Here is an 8,917-nt window from a genome sequence, read left to right on the forward strand (position 1 = left end):
CCCCATATGGTCCTCCAAGCCCCGCCTGGTGTGACCCCCAGTGCCAAGCCCGGGAGTCAGCTTGAACCTGTGCACGGCCCCAGCGCTCCCGGTGCCTGTCTGCGCCCTCTGCGCCCTCTGCTGTTCGTTGGAAGCTTGTGCAGGTGTGTTTGAGACGCGATCACATTTCCCTGAGTTCTTGGGCATGTGAGTTGATTTGTGGTACTGCTGCTGGTCTCAAGACACGACCTTTCGAGAACGCAGGTGCATCACCAGATTTCCAGGCCCCCTTTCCCCTCAGCATGTTGGTCTCAGCAGCACCTTAAGAGAAAGAACCTGGGGCTCGCTTGGTTTCTGGGCTGCTGTCACCCAGCTCCCCGTGGGTTTGCTCACGTCCCTGGGCTTCGGCCTGTGGAATCCAGAACTTTCCTGGGCTCCCCCGATGGCCTCTCCCCACCCCAGTCTTGGAGCAGGAAAGGGCTTGCATGCCATGTGTGGTGACAGGACAGGGGCCTGCCCGGCCCTGTGTGGTGACAGGACTCGGGGTTCACCTTCCATACGAGTCACTGCGGGTCTGGGAGAGGCCTCTCTGCTCCTTCTGTTCCCAGTCAGCAGTGCATAAGCTTTGAGGAAGCGGCTTGGTCACCCCAGCTGAGGGTAGGGGCCGTCTCGGTCACACCCAGGGTCGCTCCTGGCCCTGTGCGGTCGGGGTGGGGCCATCCCAACAGGCAGACCCGACACAGGTCAGAACCAAGGGCCCCACATCCCCCCACATCCACCCATAATTCCGTATTAAAAAAATACAGAATTATGGGTGGTGGGGATATAGCTTAGAGGGCTAGAGCCCCAGCATCACCTGGGGAGCCCCGAGTTCAGGACAGGAGGGACCCACACACCACCAGATATGACCCTAGGGGCTTTTAAAGAGGAATTACAAGGGCTGGAGCAATATACATTGGGAGGGCATTTGCCTTGCACGCAGCTGACCCAGGTTCAATCCCCGGCATTCCATATGGTTCCCAAAGCACCACCAGAATAATTCCTGAGTGCAGAGCCTATCCCTTGAGCCTCGCCGGGTGGGAGTTGTTAGAGGTGTCTCTGTAGTAATACGCCGTTTTTAAACATGAATGTTTTGTTTGGGTGCTCGGGGCTGGGCAGGGCCGGGCAGGAGCCGGCTTAGCTGTCCGCAGGCAGACACAGTTCCCGCTCTGAACAGTCACCTGGGCCCCTGAGCAGTTCGAAAGAGGACCCCTAATGCTTTCCTTCCCCTGCATCAGCCTCTGTGGTCTGCTCCAATGCAGAGTTTCCGGTTCTTTTCTGAGGACTCTTTGGACATCCTGACCAGGGTGGCTTAGACTCAAGTGTGAGGCTGCACCCCAGACCTGGCGGAGCCATCCTACGGGGTCTTTGGGGATGTTATGCTCACTCTGGGCCAGGCTCTCTGGGAGGTCTCCCTCTGCACCCCGCCCCCAGTCTGCACACCTCCACAGTGTTATCTTTTTATTGTTAATTTTTTCACCCGGAGAGGCACGGGGGTTACTCCTGGCTGTGCAGTCAGGATTTACTCCTGGCGGTGCTCAGGGGACCATATGGGATGCCGGGATTTGAACCCAGGTTGGCTGCATGCAAGGCAAATGCCCTCCCCGCTGTACTATCTCGTTCCAGCCCTGACACTAGAAGCTTCGACCTGGGGATCCTTGTTCCTTCAGCTCTTTTGCATGGAAGGGAGGGTGTGAGTCAGACCTGAGCAGCTGTGAGCGTTGGAGGGATTCCATGGCATGTGGGGTGTCCGTGAGTTTTCCGAGGCATGTGGGGTGTCCCCTGGTGGGTTCTGCAGGGCAGCTGGGGCTGGGACCCGGGTTAGGCCAGAGACCGGCCTCACCTCCGCTCACCTTCTCTTAGTCCTGTTTGCCGGCTTGCTCTTCTCTTCGAGCTCTTGCTAACTCTGATTTCCCCCCCTGACACATAAAAATTTCCTCTATCTGGATATTTTGAAGTTGAATGCCAGCATGAGACGGGTGACGGGGCTCGCTGATGACAGTGAATAGATGCCGTTTGCATATGTCCTGTGCCTTCAGGCTGTATATAGTCTTGAACTGTGTCTACAGCTCCTGAAATTTTGTTTCGAACGGAAGACTGATTTTTATGTAACTTCCTGATAGAATGCCGTGCGGCGCTGCCCGAGGGGTAAGGGGTCCTCGGAGTCCTAAGGGGGGAAAATGACCCAAATTGAGGTGCTTCCTGTGTGCCAGTGTCCCATCACGCCACACCTCCCAGGGCTGGTGTTTCCCTGTCCAGAAGACGCTGGACAGACGTGAGCCAAAGCTCTAGCAGGGAGGAAGCATTTGTGCTGCGGGATGAAATAGAACTGCCTTCGGAAACCCCAGCTTTGAGTCCAGCTGACATTTTCAAGAAATCCAAAACAGACTTTTTTCCCCCCATTTTTAGTACCAGAGTAGATAATCCCCTAAGGTTATTTGCTTCCCTGAGAGATATTTAGCTTACCCTTTCAAGGTTCGTTTAGAGCAGATCTTGGCGTTAAATCAGAGTTGGGTGCTAACCGAGTTCAGAGTGTTTGCCTATTTGCGGCCTTCTTTGTCTCTTAAGAGGAGCCGTAGTTAGAGGCCTCCAGAGAAAACAAAACACAAGCACCCACTTCCTCCAGGCTTGGTTCCTCTGTTCTCAACCCCTGGCCACTTGTCTACGCATCGTCCCCAGAGCAGGCGGGGGACAGAGGCAGAGAAGGTCTGAGCAGCCCCTGTATGGTGCTCCCCGAGCAGTGCTCCCCATCTTTGTGGCTTCTGTTGAGGTTCTGAAGTGAGTCATCAGGTTCTAGTGACAAATGTCTCACGTACGGCGTGACACAAAGATGGAGTTTGTGCCATCAGTCCCCGGGGTGGGAGGAGGGAGCGTCGCGTTTTGGGGGCCAGTGACAGGAGGATGTGACCCATAGCATGTCGGCTTTATCTCGGGTGGGGGAAAATGGATCGTTTGGGGAGGAGTGCGCTTGGGGTACAGATTTGCTGTGTTTTTCTGGATTTCTCTCTCTCTCTTTTTTTTTATTTAGGAGTACTGCTATTTATCCAGCCACTGATTAGCTGATTGAATTGTGCATGAACTCCACCTTACTTTTTTTTCATTTTTTATGATTTTATTTATTGAGTCACCATGAGAGCAGTTACAAAGCTTTCGGGTCTAAATCTCGGTCATACAATGAAACAACCATACCTTCACCAGTGCCCATTCTCCACCACCAACAACCCCAGTATATCCCCATCCCACACCCTCCCCCTACGTGTGGGGCAGATGATTTCCAAATTATTTTCTCTCGACTTTGATCACATTCGATATTTTGACACCAGACCCACAATTATTGTTTGAGATTTTACCCCAACACTCAGATCTGCTGAAAAGGCAACAGTAGACAGTTTGTTTTCTATTGCTGGTTATGAATAACCTATGATGTTGTGTGGCTGCAGTAGTGGCCACGTGATTTTGAAATTCCAAATTTGAACACTTCAATCTGGAGGGATTTCTGCCCAAACCTGCTGGGTTCCGAGATTTGCTCCTGAGTCTCTGGCATCCTGGTCATTAAGCAGCTTGATCAGGAGTCAGAGAGGCTGTTCATGGACGATGACTTGGGGTCTCGTTGGGACGGGGAGGACAGGACTGGCTCCACCCCCATCCTGTGAGGCCCAACAAGTTTTGTCACTGAGGGCCCAAGCCTGACTGTCCAGTGACCTCTGGAGGATGGCGGCCACCTGGCCGCCAGGGGGAACAGGCCAAGGCATGAACCCATGGGCCCAGCACTGCAGGGACCAGACGCCTTTCTGCCAAAAGCCACTGGGTTTCGAGATGTGTTTCTGAGTCTCTGGGATCATGGCCATTAAGCAGTTCAATCAGGAACCAGAGAGGCCATGCCTCCAAGGATATAGCTGAGCCGGAGGGGGCTTGTGGGTGTGTTTCCCACATACCTAACTTTTGGCCGTTTACTTTCTTGGTAAACTTTGCCCAAGTTTTTGGGGTCTGGCCAAAGGCACAGCAGCAATTTTGGGGTATCTGGAGTCTGAAGGTGCCATCAGGCTGCTGATGCACTCGCTTCACAAGTACAGTGTTTTTCGTTTGTTTGTTTGTTTGTTTGTTTTTAATGTAGGAGTACTGCTATTTATTCAGCCACTGATTAGCTGATTGAATTGGGCTTGAACTCCACCTTACTTTTTTTGTTTTTCATAATTTTATTTATTTATTTATTTTTTCTTCTTCTATTTATTTATTGAATCACCGTGGGAAAAGTTACAAAGCTTTCAGATTTAAGTGTCGGTCATGCAATGATCAAACACCTTTCCCTTCACCCTTCACCAGTGCTCATTTTTCACCACCAAGAACCCCAATATACCCCAGCTCCCACCCACCCAATGCCTGTGAGGCAGATGATTTCTCCTTAACTATCCTCTACATTGATTGCATTCATTATTTCAACAAAAGATGCACCATGATTGTTTAGAATTTACCCCCCAACAATCAGAATGGCTGAAAAGGCATTGTGAAATACGTTGTTTTCTATATAAAGTTTGGAGTTCCGGGGCTGGAGAGATACACAGTGGGTAGGGCGTGTGTCTTTCACGTGGCCATCCCGGGTTTGAGTCCCAGCATCCATATGGTCTCCTGAGTGCAGAGCCAGGAGTAACCCCTGTGAGTGCAGAGCCAGGAATAACCCTTGTGCATCGCCAGGTGTGACCCAAAAAGCCAAAAAAAAAAGTTTGGTGTTCCTCCCCTCCAAACACAAGTGTGAGGTGCTGCGTCTCGCTGAGCAAGCAGAAGGAAAGCAGAGAGCTCGGGCCCAGTGGTTGATGCAGATTGCTGGGCCGGGCCGTCGAGCAAGGGAAATTTGGGGATCTCTGGGACCCTTCCTCGGGCCCAGTGCTCTCCGGGGCCCCTAGCTTGGTCGTGTCCTACGAGTTGGGGGCGAGCCTGGCTTTGTGCTTGCTTTGCGTTTGGACGGGCAGGTGGGGTGTTCAGGGCCCAGCTGCTGACACCTGATCCCGCCCTGGCCAGGTGGGAGGACGGAGTTTGGCGGCTGGCCCCTGAGATGCCCAAGATAACCAGTCAAGGAGATAACCAGAGTCAATCCCAGTCGAGTTGGGTGATAGGCTGAGATAACGCACCGAGCCGCTGAGGCAGATCCTGTCTGGAGACGCTCGGGCACCTTGATCCCAGGCCGGCCTGGCCTGGCAGGGGGCGGAGGCGAGTGGGCACCAGCCAACCTCGGCGTTTCCGTGGCTCAGAGCTTCCGGGCCCTTCCGCTTGCTCTGCTGTTGTTTTGATTTTGGGTCACACCTGGACATGTTCCGGGGTCACTCCTGGCTCTGCACTCAGGACTTACTCCTGGAGGTGCTCTGGGGTCCCTATGGGATGCCGGGATTGAACCCAGGTCAGTTGTGTGCAAGGCAAACGCCCTCCCCGCTGTACTAGAGTTCTGGCCCCGTGGCCCAAAACTTAAAGAAAAATCCTTGCTGGGGTTGCCCCGTCGCTGGCGCCCTGTCAGCCTCGTGGGTCTGCACACGGCCTCGAGTGGCCAGTGACAAGGTGCGCCCTCCTGGCCTCCTGCTCCCCAGGGCTGCTCTCTGCCCGGTGCTCCCGGCCCTGCAGCCCTCAACTCCTGCCCTGTGTTCCCTCCTCCTTTCTGTGGTGTCCCCCTCCTCTCTCGGTGGCCCTCCCCCTGGGGTCACCCCCCTTCCTGCGTGGTGCTGGGACAGCAGAGCTGCCTGGTTTGTGCCGGCTTTGTGCCAGGTGCACATGTGACCCCTGGGACTTGGACTCAGGACCTCATGCTTGTGAGGCAGTGCTCAAAACCCCCTCTCGGACATTCCTCCCCTCCAGGCTGAAGGAACGTACTTGACCCACGTTCAGGCTCACACCTCTGCTTCCTGCCAAATCACTGCCGGCCACTAGCAGGCCAGGACCCGTGTGCCACGCCTGTGTGAAGCAGGGACGTTCTGGGGCGTGAGCCTGCTAGCGTCTTTGTCATGGACACATGTGGTCCCATCACAGGATTTAGGGTCACGGTCCAAACACAGGAGCATGGGGGTGAGGGGGTCGGGGCATGTTTAGGCCGGAGACTCTACTGGGCTCACACACGGCACTGAGTGCTCAAGTCTCAGGGAGACAGTGAGGCTCGAACACATTTTCTTTCGCGCTGTTTTTTTCATTTTTTTGGCTTTTTGGGTCACACTCAGGGATGCTCAGGAATTACTCCTGGCAGTGCTCAGGACTGGTGATCGAATCTTGGTCAGCCGTGAGCAAGGCAAACCCCTCCCCACTGTGCTCTCACTTCAGCCCCTCCTTTTGCATCATTTTGTGTTTTTTTCAGAATTGATTGACTTCCTCGTAGCGTTTGCTGGCCCTGACGTTCTCTGTAGAGTCCCTTGTTGCACACTGTGTTTCGTGGGCACCTTGGCATCAAGACTTGGCGCTTGCCTGGTGCATGGCTCACCCCATAGGTCCCCCTGAGCACCGCCAGGAGTGATTCCCGAGAGCAGACCCAGGAGTAACCCTGAGCACTGCCGGGTGTCCCAAAAAACAAAAGGAAAGAAAGAAAATAGGTATCCTTGACCGGAAAGGTAGCCCAGGGCCAAGGAGCCTGCCTTGCCTGCGGCTGACCCCACCCCACCCTGTACGTCACCCCCCCCCCCCCGGCCAGGTCCTGCCAGCATGAGCCCCGATGACTGGATCAAAGTCGGCCCTGAGCACGGCCAGGTGTCCCGTCCAAGTGTCCCGACCTGAGCCCCCAGGTTAGGTCACTCCACCCTCCCCACCTCCCCACCACTCCCCCGTTCCTGCTCACTCATCCTCGAGGGGACCCGCACTCATTCAGCTTGTGCTCCCATCCGAGCAGGCCAGGCCAGACTCCTCTGTACAGCTCTCAGGCCTTAGTGGGCTGGGCCACGCCCTGGCCACAGTGCGGCAGGTGTTGCTCACAGCACTGGGGTCACAGAGAGCAGGGCTATCAGGGTCGGGCTCAGGGCCTCTGCCCTGTCGCTCTGCCCCTCCGCCCCCGCCCCCGCCCGCCCATAGATTTTATGGCCCAGCTCCTGAGGAGGGCCCTGGGCACAGTCACTGGGTCCAGGTCACACTCGGGGGACGCCGAATGACCTCAGTTGGAGATCTGTAACTGCCAAACATTTGTCAAACGTTTTCTGAAACCACTTTCTCAGGGCCCAGGAGTCCAGAACTGGGCCCCGCAGGGACCAGAGGCACATTGGCCAGCTAGTGCTGGCATCTGCAGGGCAGCCCTCCGGAGCCTCAGCCGGACCCTGGCATCACGAAGGGTGGCGCCTGCCCCTTTAAGAAGGGCCCATGATGCCCTCCTCCTTGCGGAATTCTCATTCTACCTTGGAGCATTCTAGACTCCAAGTGCCATTTTCAGTCTCTGTAGGAGACTGGCACGAGCCTGTTTGGCAGAGCTCAGTTCTTTAAGCTGCGAGTGCAGTGTGACACAGGTGAATCTGAGTCTCTGGGCTTTTTGCCCGCGTGCGGGTGGCTTTTTTCTCTAACAGTTCTTTAGTGTATGATAGTTTTTAATCTGTAGTTCGTTTAAGTTTTTTTAGTAGTTATATATATATATATATATTTTTGGGGGGTGGGGGTGGGGTGGGGTGGGGTGGCCATACCTGGCTGTGCCCAGGGGTCACCCTGGCCGGCTAACGTCCCTGTGCTGACGGAGATCGAGCCCAGGACAACTGGATAGAAGGCAAGTGCCCTCCCCACTGTCCTGCCTCTCTGCCCCCTGCGCACTTTTCTATTAAATACGGAATGACTCTGAAGTCAGTGGGCCCTCATGGGGGGCTGATGAGAAGCAGAGGAGAAGATGTCACTCCCCCGGGACTGGCTGGAGCGCTGGCACTGATGAGCGCGACGAGCCCTACCAGCCACACGACACCCACTAGGCCTTCCCGGGGTCTCGGGCCGGAGTGAGGGGTTGCCCTTTTCAGGGAAAGGGAGTCGATCCTCGACCTCCTCAGGCCCCCGGGCCTTTGTCCTTCTCGCAGAAAATCATTTCAGGAGATGAGCATGAAGCAGGAACATTTTATTTGGAGGCTTTTAGGAAGGGGAAATGAGGGAGGGAGTAACACGCTCGAGAGAGAGTGCGGCTTCTCCAGAGGCGCAGAAAGCCACTGAACACGTTAGGTTGCCTGGTTGCGTTCGGTCCGAAAGTCCACACCTCAGGAGGGGAGAAGCCCGTGACATGACCGACCTCGTAGGCAAGAGCAGTCCCTGGGCTCGGGCACGCATGAGCGCCCTCCCTTGGTTCAAGGGGGCTAATCTCGGGTTTTCCCCAGGCTGCCCCTGGTGGGAGTTTCTAGCTACCTAGAGTCCGTTGCTAGGGTGGTTGCCAAGGGGGTAGAGTTGAGTGGTCCAAGGTCCTCTTAGAAATTCCTTTCCTGGCCTTTGTTCCTATTCCCTCGGGGGGTCCAGCCTGCTCTGGGCCTCCTAATGTGGGTTAATTTTGACCAGACCTTGGGTCCCGTGCCCTCAGGTGGTCTTTTGGTGGCCATGAAGCTATTGTTGACTTCCTCGGAGTTCCATTGCCATGGCGATGCTTCCCCCATCCACATGTCTGCCTCAGTTCTGTGGGTTAAGAAATGCAGTTAATACTGGCTTGTGGTTATCAAACTTGGGCACCGTCACAAGGAACGAAGGAAACGCCAAAACCTCCTTCGCTCCCCTTTGGCGCAATTTTTTTTCTTTTTGGGTCGCACCTGGTGATGCACAGGATTTACTCCTGGGTCTGCACTCAGGAATCAGTCCTGGCAGTGCTCAGGGGACCATATGGGATGCTGGGAATCGAACCTGGGTCGGCCACGTGCAAGGCAAACGCCCTACCCACTGTGCTATCGCTCTCCAGCCCCCCTTTGGCGCAGTCTTGCTGGGCCCTTTT

Source organism: Sorex fumeus, unplaced genomic scaffold, assembly GCF_029834395.1.
Source record: "Sorex fumeus unplaced genomic scaffold, SorFum_2.1 ptg000052l, whole genome shotgun sequence".
Taxonomy (NCBI): domain Eukaryota; kingdom Metazoa; phylum Chordata; class Mammalia; order Eulipotyphla; family Soricidae; genus Sorex; species Sorex fumeus.